At 45.0% G+C, this 21,337-nt stretch overlaps 1 protein-coding gene across 1 annotated transcript in view; it reads right to left on the bottom strand.

Moving 5' to 3' along the window:
• Positions 1–12,917, bottom strand: part of DUSP12 (dual specificity phosphatase 12) — a 184,190-nt gene extending 171,273 nt beyond the window's left edge. Inside the window, exon 1 of the mRNA XM_063940630.1 lies at positions 12,743–12,917. The gene's annotated coding sequence lies outside the window, so the exon portion shown is untranslated. The remainder of the gene's footprint in view (positions 1–12,742) is intronic.
• Positions 12,918–21,337: the final 8,420 nt, after the last annotated feature.

The following is a 21,337-nucleotide window of genomic DNA, read 5'->3' as shown; positions in this document are numbered from 1 at the left end:
CGCCTGGCCGAGGCCAGGGCCAACAGCATGGTCACTTTCCATGTGAGATATTTCAAATCCACAGATTTGAGCGGTTCAAACCAATATGATTTGAGGAATCCCAACACTACGTTGAGATCCCACGGTGCCACTGGAGGCACAAAAGGGGCTGTATATGCAATACTCCCTTGACAAACTTCTGGACTTCAGGAACCGAAGCCAATTCTTTCTGGAAGAAAATCTACAGGGCCGAAACTTGAACCTTAATGGACCCCAATTTGAGGCTCATAGACACTCCTGTTTGCAGGAAGTGCAGAAATCGACCTAGTTGAAATTTCTTCGTGGGGCCTTCCTGGCCTCACCCACGCAACATATTTTCACCACATGTGGTGATAACGTTGTGCGGTCACCTCCTTCCTGGCTTTGACCAGGGTAGGTATGACCTCTTCCGAAATGCCTTTTCCCTTAGGATCCGGCGTTCAACCGCCATGCCGTCAAACGCAGCCGCGGTAAGTCTTGGAACAGACATGGTACTTGCTGAAGCAAGTCCCTTCTTAGCTCCCGAGGCCATTAGTCCTCTGTGAGCATCTCTTGAAGTTCCGGGTACCAAGTCCCTCTTGGCCAATCCGGAGCCACGAGTATAGTTCTTACTCCTCTACGTCTTATAATTCTCAATACCTTGGTTATGAGAAGCAGAGGAGGGAACACATACACCGACTGTTACACCCACGGTGTTACCAGGACGTCCACAGCTATCGCCTGAAGGTCTCGTGACCTGGCGCAATACCTGTCCCGTTTTTTGTTCGGGCGGGACGCCATCATGTCCACCTTTGGTCTTTCCCAACGGTTCACAATCATGTGGAAAACTTCCCGATGAAGTTCCCACTCTCCCGGGTGGAGGTCGTGCCTGCTGAGGAAGTCTGCTTCCCAGTCGTCCACTCCCGGAATGAACACTGCTGACAGTGCTATCACATGATTTTCCGCCTAGCGAAAAATCCTTGCAGTTTTGCCACTGCCCTCCTGCTTCTTGTGCCGCCCTTTCTGTTTACGTGGGCGACTGCCGTGATGTTATCCCACTGGATCAATACCGGCTGACCTTGAAGCAGAGGTCTTGCTAAGCTTAGAGCATTATAAATTTGCTCTTAGCTCCAGTATATTTATGTGGAGAGAATTCTCCAGACTTGATCACACTCCCTGGAAATTTTTTCCCTGTGTGACTGCTCCCCAGCCTCTCAGGCTGGCCTCCGTGGTCACCAGCATCCAATCCTGAATGCCGAATCTGCGGCCCTCTAGAAGATGAGCACTCTGTAATCACCACAGGAGAGACACCCTTGTCCTTGGATATAGGGTTATCCGCTGATGCATCTGAAGATGCGATCCGGACCATTTGTCCAGCAGATCCCACTGAAGAGTTCTTGCGTGAAATCTGCCGAATGGAATCGCTTCGTAATAAGCCACCATTTTTACCAGGACTCTTGTGCAATGATGCACTGACACTTTTCCTGGTTTTAGGAGGATCCCGATTAGCTCGGATAACTCCCTGGCTTTCTCCTCTGGGAGAAACACCTTTTTCTGGACTGTGTCCAGAATCATCCCTAGGACCAGCAGACGTGTCGTCGGAACAACTGCGGTTTTGGAATATTTAGAATCCACCCGTGCTGTCGTAGAACTACTTGAGATAGTGCTACTCCGACCTCCAACTGTTCTCTGGACCTTGTTCTTATCAGGAGGTCGTCCATTTTCTTTGAAGACGAATCCTCATTTCGGTCATTACCTTGGTAAGGACCCGGGGTGCCTTGGACAATTCAACGGCATCGTCTGAAACTGATAGTGACAGTTCTGTACCACGAACCTGAGGTACCCTTGGTGAGAAAGGCAAATTTTGGGACATGGAGGTAAGCATCCCTGATGTCCCGGGACACCATATAGTCCCCTTCTTCCCGGTTCGCTATCACTGCTCTGAGTGACTGCATCTGGATTTGAACCTTTGTAAGTGTTCAAATATTTCAGATTTAGAATAGGTCTCACCTAGCCTTCTGGCTTCAGTACCACCATATAGTGTGGAATAATACCCCATTCCTTGTTGTAGGAGGGGTAATTTTATTATCACCTGCTGGGAATACAGCTTGTGAATTGTTTTCAATACTGCCTCCCTGTCGGAGGGAGACATTGGTACAGCAGACTACAGGAACCTGCGAGGGGGAAACGTCTCGACATTCCAATCTGTACCCCTTGGATACTACTTGTAGGATCCAGGGGTCCTGTACGGTCCCAGCGTCATGCTGAGAACTTGGTAGAAGCGGTGTAGGGCTTCTGTTCCTGGGAATGGGCTGCCTGCTGCAGTCTTCTTCCCTTTCCTCTATCCCTGGGCAGATATGACTCTTATAGGGACGAAAGGACTGAGGCTGAAAAGACGGTGTCTTTTTCTGCAGAGATGTGACTTAGGGTAAAAAACGGTGGATTTTCCAGCAGTTGCCGTGGCCACCAGGTCCCATGGACCGACCCCAAATAATTCCTCCCCTTTATACGGCAATACATCTTTGTGCCGTTTGGAATCTGCATCACCTGACCACTGTCGTGTCCATAAACATCTTCTTGCAGATATGGACATCGCATTTACTCTTGATGCCAGAGTGCAAATATCCCTCTGCGCATCTCGCATATATAGAAATGCATCCTTTAAATGCTCTTATAGTCAATAAAATACTGTCCCTGTCAAGGGTATCAATATTTTTAGTCAGGGAATCCGACCAAGCCACCTCAGCTCTGCACATCCAGGCTGAGGCGATCGCTGGTCGCAGTATAACACCAGCATGTGTGTGTATACTTTTTAGGATATTTTCCAGCCTCCTATCAGCTGGCTCCTTAAGTACGGCCCTATCTGTAGATGGTACCGCCACTTGTTCTGATAAGCATGTGAGCGCCTTATCCACCCTAAGGGGTGTTTCCCAACGCGCCCTAACTTCTGGCGGGAAAGGGTATACCGCCAATAATTTTCTATCGGGGGAAATCCACGCATCTCACACACTTCATTTAATTTATCTGATTCAGGAAAAACTACAGGTAGTTTTTTCACATCCCACATAATACCCTTTTTTGTGGTACTTGTAGTATCAGAAATATGTAACACCTCCTTCATTGCCCTTAACGTGTGGCCCTAAAGGAAAATACGTTTGTTTCTTCACCGTCGACACTGAAATCAGTGTCCGTGTCTGGGTCTGTGTCGACCGACTGAGGTAAATGGGCGTTTTACAGCCCCTGACGGTGTTTGAGACGCCTGGACAGGTACTAATTTGTTCGCCGGCCGTCTCATGTCGTCAACCGGCTTGCAGCGTGTTGACATTATCACGTAATTCCATAATTAAGCCATCCATTCCGGTGTCGACTCCCTAGAGAGTGACATCACCATTACAGGCAATTTGCTCCGCCTCCTCACCAACATTTTCCTCATACATGTCGACACACACGTACCGACATACAGCACACACATAGGGAATGCTCTGATAGAGGACAGGACCCACTAGCCCTTTGGGGAGACAGAGGGAGAGTTTGCCAGCACACACCAAAACGCTATAATTATACAGGGACAACCTTTATATAAGTGTTCCTCCCTTATAGCATTTTAATATATATTCATATCGCCAAATCAGTGCCCCCCCTCTCTGTTTTAACCCTGTTTCTGTAGTGCAGTGCAGGGGAGAGCATGGGAGCCTTCCCACCAGCATTTCTGTGAGGGAAAATGGCGCTGTGTGCTGAGGAGAATAGGCCCCGCCCCCTTTTCGGCGGGCTTCTTCTCCGGAGTCTGTGATATCTGGCAGGGGTTAAATACATCCATATAGCCTCAAGGGCTATATGTGATGTATTTTTCGCCATACAGGTATTATACATTGCTGCCCAGGGCGCCCCCCCCCCCGCGCCCTGCACCCTCCGTGACCGCTGTGTGAAGTGTGCTGACAACAATGGCGCACAGCTGCAGTGCTGTGCGCTACCTGATGAAGACTGAAAGTCTTCTGCCGCCTGGTTCCGGACCTCTTCAATCTTCAGCATCTGCAAGGGGGGTCGGCGGCGCGGCTCCGGGACGAACCCCAGGGCGAGACCTGTGTTCCGACTCCCTCTGGAGCTAATGGTGTCCAGTAGCCTAAGAAGCCAATCCATCCTGCACGCAGGTGAGTTCACTTCTCTCCCCTAAGTCCCTCGATGCAGTGAGCCTGTTGCCAGCAGGACTCACTGAAAATAAAGAACCTAAAAACTTTTTCTAAGCAACTCTTTAAGAGAGCCACCTAGATTGCACCCTGCTCGGACGGGCACAAAAACCTAACTGAGGCTTGGAGGAGGGTCATGGGGGGAGGAGCCAGTACACACCATGTGATCCTAAAAGCTTAGTTTTTGTGCCCTGTCTCCTGCGGAGCCGCTATTCCCCATGGTCCTGACGGAGTCCCCAGCATCCACTAGGACGTTAGAGAAATTAACCTGCACGACATTCAGAAAGTATGCACGTTCAGAGAGCGAGTAGCCTAATGTCTAAACATTATTTAGTTTTGTGCGCCCGTACAGAGCGCTTGCAGCACAGGAATGCTGTCACATTCTGTGCAGCGTAGAGAGCCCCGCTTTGTAATAGGCGGGGATGAAACTTATGCCGATAGGCACACTGGTGTCCGGCGATGTAATAATATAATACTATACTGTGTGCGACCTCAGAGTATAAGGGGTCTATTAGCATATAGGATATTCGATCTCCAAACAAGGCAGACAATTATTCATATATATATATACAGAAAAGCATTGAGTATACAACATTGTGGACTCCCGAAGATCACTGGACACAACCGACTTCTTGTTGTAGTCTTTAAGGGAGTTCAGATGTATGGATAGTTCTTATCTCAATGTGTCGATTTTCATATTTCACATGAGACACGTAATTGTGGTTCAAATGCAGACATACAAACAGAAAAAAGGGGGAATTTTAGAACAGACAGGCCAATATATACAGCTTCACAGAAACCATTTTAACTCGAACTCTAGATTTAAACCACCTGGTGACAGAGTTAAAGAGAAAAAGCGTATGCTTACAGATATAGAGAGAGAAATAGAACTGACAGAATCTTTGACCAAACCATCATCTGAGTTGAAAGAATATAAAGAATTAGAGGATCGCATTTTAATTAGGGTAAGAAGGAATGAACAGGACCTTATGAAAAAGAAACAAAAAAAGTACAACAGAGATAAAAATGATTATAAAGAAGGTAATGTGCATGAGGTAAACGGAAACTTGGGGGTCACGACAGTTTTGCCCGAACAGGATGTACAACACCCTTCTTCGGGTTGGAACGTGTCGAGACCCGTAAATTATGGAAATGACATACCACGTGAACAGAGAGTACGTCGTACGTATTCAAAGAGAGGTCGTTTGCCATCATATAGGGAAAGCCCCAATAAAAACAGACGATTTGTGGATAGAAATCACAACCGTTTTATCGCCGGTGGTAAACATATAGAAAGACCTTCACCTAATGAGTATGAACATAGAATGAGAAGACCTTCCTATAATGACAATACCACCGGGGATTCAGTTTACCATGAAGAAAGGAGGGAATATAGTAGTCATAATAGACATAATAATACGAACACTTTTTTAGAGAGACGACCAATCAAATACAGACAAAGGTAACCAGAAAGATGAATACATTTAAAAAAACAAGAGGTTGCAGAGCGGGCACACTTAATGGTATGTCAAAAAAGAAAAGATTGGCCCTAAAAAAAGGAGAAAATCAAAAAGATCCAATATCAGAGATCATAGAGAAAGAACAAAGTAAAACAAAGATATACAATCTCAGTAACCATATCCTGTCAAAGGATGAACAAGATCTTCTGGAAAAGGGCCTAAAATTTGCCCCTTCCAGCAGGATTGACAATTTTGGAACTTATATAGACCTGCAGTGTTTCATCCGCAAGTTGTCTTTAAAAAGATTCTTTGCGGATAACACAGACGCCAATACCGTTATGGAGGGTGAACAAGACTGTGAAAGGGTTTTTAAAAAAAGATCCACTTTCTTCCCTAAGCATAAAAGGGGGTGTTTTGTCGAGACCTTCGAGCGGCTGGTTAAAGAGGATCTAGAAAAGACGCAGTTCAAGCCCCCCAAAAAATGTAATTTAACTAGTAACCAAAGGAAAGCTATAGGTACCCTTAAAAGTAACGATAAAATTGTAATTAAACCCGCCGATAAAGGCGGGGGGGTAGTCATCCTTAACAGGGATGATTACCACATGGAGGTAGTGCGGCAGTTATCAGACACCACTACCTATAAAAAACTTAAAGGTGACCCATCGATAGGGATAACAAAAAAATTAGAAACTTTTTTGGGACTATATACAACCTTAGGGGTAGTGACGATAGAAGAACAAAATTACATTAAGATCGATAATCCTGCTATTCCAGCACTGTATGTTTTGCCTAAGGTGCATAAAAATATAGACCAACCACCAGGTCGTCCCATTGTGGCTGGGATCAGTTCTGTCCTCTCAAATTTATCAGAATTTTTAGACCATAAAATTCAACCACTTGTAGCAGATACAAAATCTTATCTTAGAGATACCATATCAGTCATCAATAAGTTGGCAGCTGTGCAATGGAAATCACATTATTTTTTTGTTGCGGCAGATGTGAAGTCCCTATACACCATTATCTCACACGATCAGGGTATAGAAGCGCTCCAGCATTTTTTAGTCCAAGCAAATACTCAAACCTTGGACACACAGTTTATTATTGAAGGAGTATCACTCATACTGCACAATAATTTTTTTTGGTATGAGGGTGACTTCTATTTACAGCTACTCGGAGCGGCGATGGGCACTAGACTGGCACCAAGTTATGCTAATTTATTTATGGCCCACTGGGAAAATCAGACAATATGGTCTGATCACCAGTGGGGTGCCAGTCTAGTGCTCTGGGTGAGATATATAGATGACGTCCTTTTTATTTGGGACGGAGATCTTGCATCTCTGGAAATGTTCTGCACATACCTTAATTCCAATAATAAAAATATTGAATTTACATACAACATTAGTAATACAGAGATAAATTTTTTGGATTTAAGTATTTACCCAGAAGGAGATAAAATAGCTACAAGAAATTACACAAAACCAACAGACTGTAATTCCTTCATGAACTTTAATAGCAACCACCATTCGAATTGGCTGAAAAGTATACCTAAAAGCCAGTTTAGAAGACTTCGTAGGAATTGTACGGATTTGACCACATACGATTCACATGCTGAAATCATGGAAGGACATTTTCTCGATAAGGGGTATAACCCCACAATAGTCACAAAAGCACGTGCAGATGTACGTGACTTAGAATGTTCTACCATGTTGAGTAATAAGAAAAATAATCCTTCAGTGAACCAAGAAGTGGCATTTATAACCCAGTATAACTCCCAGTATAAGCAGTTAGAGCAAATTATTGGGAAACACTGGTACATACTAATGAAGGATCCTTTACTGTCTGGAAGTATTGTGAATCGACCGAGATTCATTTATCGTAAAGCTAGAAATTCAAAAGACATACTTGTAAAAAGCGCCTTGCCTATTGAAAGAATGCAAACTAGAATAACCTCTAAAGGGTTTTTCCGTTGTGGCTTTTGCCCCATGTGCAAAAGTTGTAATGTTGAAAGAAAAATATCAGAATACAAATCCAATCAGACACACACCACATATCCAATCAAGGATTTTATCACCTGTTTTACTAAGAATGTGATATATTTATTGGAATGCCACTGCGGGTTGCAATATGTGGGTAGAACGGGAAGATTACTTAAAGAACGTCTATCTGAACATACCAGAAACATAAAGAAGGGATATGAATTACACAGTGTGTCTAATCACTTTAAAAATAAGCATGACTGTAACCTGAAAGGGCTAAAAAGTTTTATGGGTATAAAAGTGGCAAAAAGTAATTGGAGAACTCGATACTCAGAGAAACTTCTAGCACAAACTGAAATGAAAACTATACACCAATTAAGAACTCTGTCACCAGGTGGTTTAAATCTAGAGTTCGAGTTAAAATGGTTTCTGTGAAGCTGTATATATTGGCCTGTCTGTTCTAAAATTCCCCCTTTTTTCTGTTTGTATGTCTGCATTTGAACCACAATTACGTGTCTCATGTGAAATATGAAAATCGACACATTGAGATAAGAACTATCCATACATCTGAACTCCCTTAAAGACTACAACAAGAAGTCGGTTGTGTCCAGTGATCTTCGGGAGTCCACAATGTTGTATACTCAATGCTTTTCTGTATATATATATATGAATAATTGTCTGCCTTGTTTGGAGATCGAATATCCTATATGCTAATAGACCCCTTATACTCTGAGGTCGCACACAGTATAGTATTATATTATTACATCGCCGGACACCAGTGTGCCTATCGGCATAAGTTTCATCCCCGCCTATTACAAAGCGGGGCTCTCTACGCTGCACAGAATGTGACAGCATTCCTGTGCTGCAAGCGCTCTGTACGGGCACACAAAACTAAATAATGTTTAGACATTAGGCTACTCGCTCTCTGAACGTGCATACTTTCTGAATGTCGTGCAGGTTAATTTACACTCAATTAAGGATCTGACATCTTAGTGATTATTAATGTTTTAATCTCTGTGTTTTGAACGTTTTTAAATTTGATTATAAAAATGCTGTAGTATGTATGTGTACGTCTTTATGTCTAATTGTTTAAATACATACACCTGTGTATCTTTTTGCTGTTTATGATTGGTCAAAATGTACCATGTGACCTTGTGATGTTTAAATTTAACCGGGGTAACCGGATCATACATTTTACTTCTTGAGGAAGGGGAGGGAATCCCCGAAACGCGTTGAAGTTACTGCCATTTACCTCATCTGACCATCTACTTTGCTGTATTGGATAAATACAAAATCCGTGTGTTTTTGAAAAAGAAAGCAGTGGTTTGCCTGATTCCCGTCGCCCACACTGTGAGGGATGAAAGATACATTAGTGTCCTGTCTCGCGTGCACAAAAAGGTAAGTGTTATTCCAATAGCTAAGTCTATTTCAAATGAATATACCCCTGATGTTTGGTGACCGAAAGATACCTTTATGTGAAAACGAGACAGAATTATAAAGTGAGTGTCTTTCTAATGAAAAGAGAAAATCTGAAAGAATCCTTGGACAAAGCTTAGGAGTCTCAAGTCGTTTTAAGATTTTATTATTTTAAACCAGCGCTAGTTTGTAACCATCCATTTTTTGCATATCTGTTGTTTTTAGGGATTGTTAAGGGAAGATCCCAAGTGTTATAAACCAGCAGCTTCTGTTTGGTAGCGCAGGGCTACATACATATACGTTTGTTAGAATACTCAAGCGTTTAAAAAGTCACAGCGCTGTATACAGGCAGCTTTACAAGGGAGACCTTGCCCTGCAGTCCCAGAGACCAGCCGCAACTATGCTTACAAAATGGCTCCCAGCGTCTCAGTCAGGGAGTGAGGGAGAGTGTGAGGCAGCTCCAGGGCGGGAAAATCTGCAGTAGATGTCGCCCTGGGCCGGGGAGAGGCTACAGGTCAAGCGCCGACTCCCCTATGCGGGACTTCCACCCCAGGTACTAGAAAGCCTTATTAAATGGGGCGTTAGTACACCCCGACCTGTGCTCTATTGCCGTGGTGGTCTAGAGGGGTCCCTACTCGGTGACAGTGTCCATGCCAGCGTCGTGACCCGTCTCCCTAGGTCGCGGACGGAACACAATTTAATGGCGGGTCCCGCCTGGGAGACCCTCTTACCTCCTCCTCGTAGCAGCCATGCGAACCAGGAGGGCGACTGCAACCGTGTGACTATAGCAAGAGCGTCTCCATTGCAAGTACCCGGGAACAGGCCGCGGGAGTATGCAACACCACTTGGAAGGTGATGGAGCTGCAGCGCTGAAGGGTCACCATGAGATACAGCACTGACAGCCCAGTTTTGAAGAAATTTTCTGTCAGAAAAAGCTTTTTCAGGGCTGCCCAGTGCAGTCCACCTGTTAAGTGACCTGCTGCTGTAGAAACCAACTGAAACTGAGCTCACAGTGCTTGGAGGAGGGGTTATAGAGGAGGTCACAATGCATGCTGGGACAGCCTAAAGCTTTAGCCCAGGGGTGGGGAACCTCCGGTCCGCGGGCCGTATACGGCCCGCGAAGTCGTTTGCTCCGGCCCACCAGCTTGTGTCAGTGAGACACGCTGCCGCTCAGTCCGGCGGCAGCGTGTCTCAGCTGTCAGAACAGGGAGACAGGGAGGAGAGCGCGACTGTTGAGTGGGAGCGGAGGCGTGTAGTATGCAAACCAGCCGCCGGTCCGTGAGCCAATCAGAGCTCGCGGACCGGCAGCCAATCAGGAGCCGCGGCTGACGGTCCACGAGCTCTGATTGGCTCTCGAACCGGCGGCTGGTTTGAAGTACTACACGCCGCCGCTCCCACCCGACAGCCGCGCTCTCCTCCGTGTCCCACGGTAAGCAGCACGGAGGGGAGGGCATCTGTATACCTGGCACTGTGGGGGCATTTGTATACCTGGCACTGTGGGGGGCATCTGTATACCTGGCACTGTGGGAGGCATCTGTATACCTGGCACCGCACTATTGGGGGCATATGTGTATCACGTCCCATTTTAACTGGCCACACCCATTTTTTTGGCGCGTGCGCGCCTCCGTGCCTCTAAGGGGCAGACCTACTGGGGGGCAGGGTCATTTTTTAAGTTGAGAATTTTTGTACTGCCCCCGAAGGATTTTATAAATATCCAAATGGCCCTCGGTAGAAAAAAGGTTCCCCACCCCTGCTTTAGCCTGTTGATGCCTCTAGATCAAGCTCCACTCTACACCCCAATGTTTCCCTGTGGAAACTAATGTAACCTGATGCAGAAATAATGGGATTCTTATTGCCTGTATGAGCATTTTAATGTTTATTAAGAGAGAATTTTAATTAAATGAAAACTACAATTAGGTATAATTTTGCCCAGTGGGGGAGTATTTTCATTTGTACATTTCTATATACTGTATATGTGCAGATTTCTAATTACAAATAACGGTTTTCAACTGTGTGAACTCAGGTCAGGCTGGATCGGCAATGGTAAGCATCACTTCCACTTCAGAGTAGCTGTCCCTATACCAGAGCAATACTGGATTGCTCCTGTAGTTAAGTATCCACCACCGCAAGTTGCAGCGAGTTGGATACTTAATTATCGGGGGCCCAACTAGCCCTCTATGATGAATAGGCCCCAAAGGGTCTATAGACAGCACAGCTGATATAATGGTTAGCATCACAACACTTAGGTCTTGAGTTCGAGTCTCATCACTGCCCTGTGTGGAGTTTGTATATTCTTGCAGTGCCTGTGTGGGATTACGCCCACAATCCAAAAATAGACTGGTAGGTTAACTGGCTCCCAAAAAAAAAAACAATAACCCAAACCTGGTCCTCAGGACCCCACACAGTTCATGGTTTCCATGTCTCCTCACAAAATCTCAAGTGAAATAATGAGCACCACCTGTGGATTTTTTAAAATGTGTCAGTAAATAATGAATACACCCGTGTACCTGCTGGGTGACCTGGAAAACGTGAACTGTGTGGGGTCCTAAGGAGTTGGGTATGGGATTGCGGCGCTCAGCATACCGACGACAGGTTCCCGACCGCTAGAGTGCCAGCAGGGGGGCGAGCGCAATAAAGCCCTTTGCGGGCTCGGTGGTTCACCACAGGTTCTATTTCCACTCTGGAGTGGGAATAGCCCAATTCTGGCTGGCGGCAATGTCAGTGGTCGGGATTCCGGCATTGGTATCCTGACCGCCGGGATCCCGACTGCCGGCAATGTAACTACATGAAAGTATTCAGTCTGACTGCAGGAATTGAGATGGCATTAATTCTTGGAGCCCTGCATCTTAATGGAAGGAGTGGATTGTGAAGATAGAACCATTCTGATACATCCGCATTCCCCAGTGCATTAGTACATGTGCAAACTCCGTTTACTGAAGCGCTGTAACGCTACTGGGTGAAAACTTAGAAGTGTAAACTTTAGCCACTATTAACTAGTAGTAAAAAGTAGTGTGATTATTGGCCCGCATAGGGGCAATACTGACTTGCTCCCATAGGGGCAGATGTACTGAACCTTGGAGTGTGATAAAGTGGAGATAAAGTACCAACCAACTAACTCAGTTTCCAAACACAGCCTGTAACATGGCGTTTAGAAGCTGATTGGCTGGGACTCTCTCTCTCCACTGTATGACTCTCCTCCCCCATATTTTGGTTGGTAGTATCCGCACTGCAACTCTTTTTTGTTTTGGCTTTGGGTACCAAAGTAAAGGGTGGCTGAGGTGCTGGATGATGAATGTGCCCAAAGGTACATATATAGCTATATAACAGTACAAATACCATACAACACACACAGGAACATACATCACGGGTGAGACCAGGAGGTCCTCCCATAAGACAAATCATCACAATGGGGGACATGTACTAAGCAGTGATAAAAGTGGAGAAGTGGCTCATGGCAACCAATCAGCTGCTCTGTATACTTTTAAAGTATGCAAATAAGAACGGTTACATCAAAGCTGATTGGTTGCCTTGGTCAACTTCTCCACTTTAATCATTGCTTAGTACATGTCCCCCAATATAACGTAACATCCCTTAACCAGATGTACAGTAGTTGCCATCCTGACATATGGAATGCCGGCAGTCAGGAGACCAATGCTGGGGGACAGGCACCTGAAGTTACACAGCAGACGTAGAGCGTGCATATACTCACAGCAGTATAGCCCGTCAAAGTTGCACCACCGCCCACCCAAGGCCTTCTATCCTGCCAGTTCCCTATTCTGCTCCTCGGCTCACATGTCGCCGTATTTCCGCACCGACTCTCTGCTCTGCTGCCGCGTCTCCCTTCTCTAAGCAACTCACGCAGACATGCTTCTACGGGTGCCGAGGCGGCTCACACGGCAAAGCACGGAGTGCGCATGCTCCACAGCCTGGTGCCTCACTAACCAGAAAGTGACAGAGATGCAGCAAGTACTGAACTAGGTGGTGAGACGTGTACAGCTAGCGTTATATACCCGACACTTTCTATGTAACACTCACTGTATAAAACAGCTATACCTTATGCAGGCAACACCTTGTTCATACCTATTCATACATCATACGTATAAATGTGATAATTGCATTCAGACTGTGCTTACATGCATAGGGCTGTAGGCATAGGACATTCACGCCTCCTCCCACAGACATCTCCGCAGAGCAGGCAGCACAGCTAGTTTTGGCTTGTGACTTGCAAGGACGCAGGTGCGGGGGCCCTGGAGGTAGTCCAGACCCCATAGAAGTCACACAGGTTGCTGATGCAGGCAGGCAGGCAGGCAGGCAGGAGGGCAGACACATACGGGCTAAAAAAAAAATATCACAGCTGCATAGGCATGTGTGTACAAACATTGGGGTCAATTCTATTCGGCAACTAAAGAATAGCGCCGGGAATTAGCTCCCGACGCTATTCAATTCAGCTAAAGTTAAGTCGGCGATGTCCCGTTATCGCCGACTTAACAGGTAGTTTTGTCGGGAGAACGGGCATTCTCCGACTTGACTACCCGGCGCGAGGCTGATTCCCGACAGAATCAGCCTCGCGCCGGCCGCGAGGCAGCACTTTTGTCGGGTTTATTCTCTCATCCCCCGGGGATGAGAGAAGAATTCACGACAATTGCGGGCAACTAGTAGCAGAATTGAATAGCGTCGGGAGCTAATTCCCGGCGCTATTCTTTAGTTGCCGAATAGAATTGACCCCATTAATTATTAGGCCCTCTGGGCCTGATACAGGTCCATATGGAATAGCGGTGCTGGTGCATGCCGCAAAGTACTGACGTGCACCAGACCCATAATGCGCATGTTCTGTATGGGTCTGTGATTTCGGTCACACTGTAGCAAAAAAAAAAAAAATTCCTCAAAAAGCAGTGTTTTATAGTAACAGTTAAAACAACTGGATGTTTAACTTTTTATTTATACTATAGTTGAGTGGTACAGCCCTTGTCTATGCTGGTGGTCATTCCGAGTTGTTCGCTCGCAAGCTGCTTTTAGCAGCTTTGCACACGCTAAGCTGCCGCCTACTGGGAGTGAATCTTAGTTTATCAAAATTGCGAACGAAAGATTAGCAGAATTGCGAATAGACACTTCTTAGCAGTTTCTGAGTAGCTCCACACTTACTCGGCATCTGCGATCAGTTCAGTCAGTTTCGTTCCTGGTTTGACGTCACAAACACACCCAGCGTTCGCCCAGACACTCCTCCGTTTCTCCAGCCACTCCCGCGTTTTTCCCAGAAACGGTAGCGTTTTTTCACACACTCCCATAAAACGGCCAGTTTCCGCCCAGAAACACCCACTTCCTGTCAATCACATTACGATCACCAGAACGAAGAAAAAACCTCGTAATGCCGTGAGTAAAATACCTAACTGCATAGCAAATTTACTTGGCGCAGTCGCAGTGCGAACATTGCGCATGCGCAGTTAGCGGAAAATCGCTGCGATGCGAAGAAAAATACCGAGCGAACAACTCGGAATGACCCCCGTTATGCTCTGTACCTGAGAGGTGATTGCATTTGTGGGCAATTTAATGGCATGTTAAGCAGATAAGCTAGCGTAAGGACTTGCAGAGATGTGCAGTTTCTTGATGACAGACTGCAGGCTTAAATCTTTTGATCAAAACGTGTAAAAACATCCTCATGTTTTATTTGCTAGATACAAACAGATCTGCCTTGCTAGTGATAGCACCGACAACAACAGTCTCTGTTCCACTGCATATGTTGCCCTGACAATTTAGGTAGGGCTATACATCCAATTTGCTAATGTACTTAGAAATAGTGCCGATTAGGACGTGGAGTAATTTTCTCTCATGAAACCAACACAATGCATCAGACTAAAGGTGCATATACACGTAGAGATATTGACTATCTCCGTTTTTTTACTACAGTATCTTTACTTGAGATTTTGACTATGTGCAATTTTGACTATACTATATTTTGTACTAGATAGTCAAACTTGCCTTGCCTGCACAATCTATTTTTTCTTGCGATACCGACCCCACGGGAGCATGCATCGGTATCGCAAGCTGTGTACACATGGTGCGATATTGACTAACTTTGCTTTCGATTTTGACTTTATAGTCAAAATTGTAAGCATACATCGCACCGTGTGTATGCACCTTTACTCATGCAGTGACGCTGGTATTTTATTTGGTGGACTTAATGATTGCAGACTGATACTGGTGAGGTGGGAATTGTGGATTAGTATGCACCTAGTTACTTTTAAAAGCTTGGTCTGTTAAAACTGTAGAGACGCTTGGCTATGAGCTTCATACTCTGAATCCCCTTAATTAGCAGTTGGGCTTATGCAGAGTTACCCGCGAGTCCACTTTGAGGATGGATCCTGCTATTTTTCTCACTGCAGTGGCTGTGTATTAGAGCCTACAGGCGATACAGACTATTATGCATTTCAGTAGCATCTCCACTTGTGGCTGAATCGTCATAACAGGGTGTTAATGTGGCGTTCACTTCACACATAAGTAACGTTAAGTAAAGGCGTGCAGATGGAATCATGGGTTTACACAGAGACCTGATTGTGATGGACCTCTTGCACCAGGTATTGTGCTGGTGAAAGTTCTGGCTGAAAATTATGACAGCTATTGCACACAGCACAATTGCAATTATGGCCGACTTGTAATTCTGAATAGGCCCCAGTGTGATAGACTAGCACTTTACTGACTTTTATTTACGTTTATTGCTTCTTAACCCACTAACATTAATCTGGTTATTGAATTCTTTGGATCTGGATAGCTTGACGTATTTTTGTCTGCTTCTTATTGCTACCATGGAGTCGATAAAGGGAGAAAAAAAGATTTATCTATTGTAAAATTGAACTAAGGCTCTCATTCAGCACGGGACCCAGAAGTCCAAAAAATAGGATTTTATTTACCTAACTGTAAATCCTTTTCTCGTAGTCCGTAGAGGATGCTGGGGTTCCATTTAGTACCATTGAGTATAGACGGGTCCACTAGGAGCCACTGGCACTTTAAGAGTTTAATAGTGTGGGCTGGCCCCTCCCTCTATGTCCCTCCTATCAGACTCAGGCTAGAAACTGTGCCTGAGGAGACGGACATACTTCGAGAGAAGGAAATACACAGATAGTGGGGAGATCCACACCAGCTCACACATAACAAAAGGAAAGTCAAGCTAACCAACTTGAAACGATTCAGCAACGACTGAACCAACAATACAACCAAGTAACAATGCAGGAATAAGAAGCACTGGGCGGGCGCCCAGCATACTCTGTGGACTACGAGAAAAGGATTTACCGGTAGGTATATAAAATCCTATTTTCTCTAACGTCCTAGTGGATGCTGGGGACTCCGTAAGGACCATGGGGAATAGACGGGCTCCGTAGGAGACAGGGCACTTTAAGAAAGAATTTGGATACTGGTGTGCTCTGGCTCCTCCCTCTATGTCCCTCCTCCAGACCTCAGTTTGAATCTGTGCCCGGACGAGCTGGGTGCTACTTAGTGAGCTCTCCTGAGCTTGCTATAAGAAAGTATTTTGTTAGGTTTTTTTATTTTCAGAGAGAACTGCTGGCAACAGACTCTCTGCAGCGTGGGACTAATTTACAGAAGGTATATCAACCCCCTAGACAACAACATAACCATGGTATCCAAGGAATCAGGGAAGTACAGGGAAAGCGGTTGATGGTGATGAGCATCCAAGCGTTTGAGGAGGCATCAAATCAACCAAGACCTCAGGTCACTGGCACTTGGAGGAAGCCCAGGGCTTGTTATCTTTGTAAAAGAGAAGGGCATCATGCCAGCAACTGTAACAGCCCACATAAAGTCAGACCCCCTAGACAAGAACACGAGCAGAGTTACGACACTCGGAAGTATAATCAGGTATCACACATGTCAAATTTTGGTCCACACATATAATTTATGATTAGGAAAGTTGATCATTAACCTTGATAAAGCCTGAGGTAACAGTTAATAAATTGGGAGGTCATTCCTTGAAGACACAGGAATGACCGGGTAAAATTTGTAATGTATCTGTAAAATGTTTCTTTTTCCCCATCTCTGACGTTCACCACAACAGCTCCAACATCACCTGACTACCTGACCTTTTCAGAAGTCTACCAAACCCCAGTATGACCTACCAGCATCGATGTATCCTGGCCAGATACAAAGGGTGGAGTATGGAAATACTGGTGGGAGAGACTATGCAAAGATACCATTGGACATGTAGATGTGACAGCCTGATGGTGAACGGAAGATCTGACAATGTTTTTTTTTCCCCTGAAAATGTTTTTTTTCCTGTTGTTGTTTATTGTTGGTTTATGTAACATATATATATGAATTGTTCTCTCTCTCTCTTTTGTTTTTTTTTCTTCTTTCTCATGTTCTCATACTTTACAGATGGTATGTCCCACATCAGTTGGATAAATGGTAATACAAGATTTATTCTCCTTACAGAAAGAGCACTGAGCTAGAAAGAATATTGTATCACCAGAATGTTTAGAAGACTGAGAGACAGCACCTTTGAGATGACAACAGAACAAGAAGAACAACAAGACTAGAGAACTAATTATCGTAACAAGTTTCTCTCCCCCTCAAACTGTTTTTCTGTACCCCCATTACAAATTTCCCCTTTCTCCTCCTGTAAGATGGACTCGCCTCAAGAGACTGTGATCCGTGTTTTCATGTTGACCCTGATGTTGACCAGAGCAGTCTGTTTCGGTGAGAGTACCAGTGAGGTCGAGAAAGGATCCAGAAAGGTTCTGATGACAGAAGGCGTAGATTTCCAAGAACAACATAATCACCAAGCAAAGGCGAGTATCAGAAAATGATCTGGTAGCATTGACCATAGAAGGAATTGTGAAGGATTGTTAGCTGAAGAAAATTGCATCTGTAGGCATTGTGATAACTTAGTTGAGGATGGGTGCATCAAGAAATGTCAGTCCAGTTTTAATGTCCACATGGACCGGCATCCATTGAGTGACTATCACTCCTTAGTGGGTAAAGTGTTAAATCAGACAGACTGTTGGGTATGCTCTCAAGTACCTCAAGGTCATAGCACATCAGGACTAGTACCATTCCCATTAACGATAGGGGAGGTACTTGAGTTAAGTGGTGGGAGGCCGGTGGACAAGAGGTTTAATATCTCTAGTCCTCCTAGTTTGAAGCTCCACCAATATCATGTGGATAGGTCCATAGTGTGTTTTAACATTTCCAATCCCCGAAAGCCGGGAAATTGGGAAGTGTCATGGAATAACAAAACCATGACCTTTTCATATAGAGCCGATAGAATGCCTACAGATACAGAGCTTATACGCCACAGTGGAAAATATTTCCAATATAGGTATACCCTAGGAAGTAGGACAATGAGAGTTGGAGAAGTATCACCAGGATACTGTGCACATATCATACAACCGGATACGTGTACTAGACAGATGGGAGAATTAGGGTTAGGAGAGTTCACATGGAAAATGTGTAACATGGTTTTGACATATTCAGTCCCATATGTTCTCCCCGATGATGCATATTTCATATGCGGGAGAAAGGCGTATGAGTGGCTTGCCCCAAACTCAGAGGGATTATGTTATATTGGAAAGGTACCGCCTGAAGTAATGACTGTATCGCATAACAAAATTGATTTGATTTACGACCCAACCATTGAGACCCCGCTGTGATAAAATGTGAGTCCACGACCCGTTTCTTTCACCCGTTTCTCCTTTGTTTTTCTCCAAGGTACAAAGACTCGCTTGGAAGAAGGATTTGAAGACCACATTTATACAAAGATTTTTTTATGGACTATGTTGCCGGCCCCCAATATCCCTAGTGACTTTAATGAAAACGCTAGCCCAGAACTTTAGTGATTTAAAAATTTTATGGACATTGAGAAAGCTTTTTGCTCAAGCAATTATAGCAAAAGCATCGGGAGACTACAGTCAACATGTACATCGAGACAAGACATCAGACAAGACCTCAATCAGCAAATGTATATTAAACTCACATAGTTTATGACTGCATTTACCATAATTGCTTCTTATCTTCATTTCTACAACCTTCAGGTAATGACACACATAGTCGATAGGGAATATAGGCACAGATATCAGCACTCGCATATTCCCCCCATTCATGTATCATCAACTAAAATGTGCTCCCCCATTTTGTTGCAACCAAAAGCCGAAAAGAGCTCAGTAAAGTTTGACAGCCCATCCACAGGCCCGTAATACGGGATAAGAAGGAATTCAAATGTATACTTCGCAATACCTCGAAGCTTGATTTAAAACAAGTACGGCACGATGATACATGACCCTTCAAACATGGATTCATACACACATGCTACTATCATCTCACTAGGTCATACCTTTTTCCCACCTTCCTCTCTTCTCCCTTACCCAATCATAGAAATGTATTTATACATGACATATATTTTTCTCTTTTTGAACTGTTTTAGGAAGTGGCAGTTATTGATGACTGCCAAAGGGTGGACTGTCAAAGTCAGAAAAATATCACGCTGCACGTTGCCATATATTCACCTCATGCGCTTGCCCGCTGCACATGCACTTTCACTGGCGTGCGTGCACATACTCGCAAATGCGTGACGGCGCCTCTACGGGCGTGCGCTCGAGCGCATGGTATGTGCACTTACGGTAGCGTTTGTGCGCGTCTAGCGAGCGACTCAATCGCTCCTTAATAAATCCACATAGCATGTTTTATAGATAATGTTCCACTTAATAATGACTGTAAGTTTGTTTAATGTAAATGGTCGCTGGACAGAGGAATTCCTCTTTGTATGGTACGAAGGGTCAGACAGGGTTTGAACAGCTGTGTCTGGTACCTAACTAAAGAACATTTTATTAGAAACAATCCGGTGCTGGTTAGGTAAAGATTAATCGCTCCTGCGTATAGATATGGCCATTAGTATTTTCTGGACATTTACTATATTTGCGATTCATTACCCATGCGGCGGGAATCTTCAGATTCCCTCCCACCTGAGCAGTTTGATATAGTCACAGCCCACCTGTTCAAACTAACCTATGACCTTTTGTTATGATGCGAGGAGACATTCCTGTGTCCAATGAACAATGAGATTATAGGTCCCTTTGTAGTATACTGTATGCAGTGTATATAAGATCAGCCAGCCTGGACAGCTCAGTCTCTCTCACTCCACAAACGGTTTTCATATTGACTAACTCGGAGCTGGTACCAGGACTAGCGCAGCGATCATTCCCAGTGTGTGTAAGTAATTCTTTGTAATCATCTCGCTCTTTGTTTGTATTGGCCACATTCTCTCTCTCTGTTTAGTATAAGATTGTAACGTTATTGTATATTTCTGTCTAGATAATCTGTTAGAATTATATGTTAGTTTGTAGTGTATGACTTGTGAACTGTTTACCTTTTTCGATATAACTTAAAAGCTTGTTAGTAAAGGTGTTGGAACCTTAGCACGGTATCGTGTGTTCATTACATTGCAGTGGGTAATAGGAGCGTCTCGATCGCTCAAACAGCTTTTGTGTTAATCAGGTTAAGCAGCGTTATATCGCTACAGTGTTTCAATACAAGGTTTACAACATAAGAGTATCCTTTCTGTGTGTTACATTCAAGGTTTACTGATTATCATCTTGTGAGCGTCTGCGCCGCTCGTGATCTCCTCGTGGTCCCGAGCGTCCGCTACGCTGGTAGCGTAGCATTACGGTAGTCGCTCGCCTATAGCGTGCTCGACACCAAGCGTAAGCTGTGAGCGAGCGTGCCGCATGTGCGTCTCGATCACGGCCGAGCGTATGCTACGCTAAATGCGTACCCTTACGGTACCCCATACGCCAATTGCGTATTAAGTCTCTTACCCATATAGTGAAGGTTATAAGGTAATTAAAATCAGCATTGTCAGAGGGGAGAGAAACAGCCCTACTCACTGAAGATAGGTCCTGCTTCTTAGGCTACTGGACACCATTAGCTCCAGAGGGATCGTACACAGGATCTCACCGTTTGTCGTCCGATCCCGGAGCCGCGCCGCCGTCCCCCTCGCAGTGCTGGAAGACAGAAGCCGGTGACAGAAGCAAGAAGACTTCAAAATCGGCGGCAGAAGACTCCAGTCTTCAAACTGAGGTAGCGCACAGCACTGCAGCTGTGCGCCATTGCTCCCACATTACACCCATACACTCCGGTTACTGTAGGGTGCAGGGGGGGGGCGCCCTGGGCAGCAATTAGGAACCTCTTGGCAGAAAGTGAGCATATATACAGTTGGGCACTGTATATATGCATGAGCCCCTGCCATTATTTTACACAGAAACGCGGGACAGAAGCCCGCCGCTGAGGGGGCGGGGCTTCTTCC

The sequence above is a fragment of the Pseudophryne corroboree genome, chromosome 9, assembly GCF_028390025.1.
Source record: "Pseudophryne corroboree isolate aPseCor3 chromosome 9, aPseCor3.hap2, whole genome shotgun sequence".
Taxonomy (NCBI): Eukaryota; Metazoa; Chordata; class Amphibia; order Anura; family Myobatrachidae; genus Pseudophryne; species Pseudophryne corroboree.
Note: the sequence above shows the minus strand (reverse complement) of the source record. Positions and strands in the feature narration are given on the sequence as shown.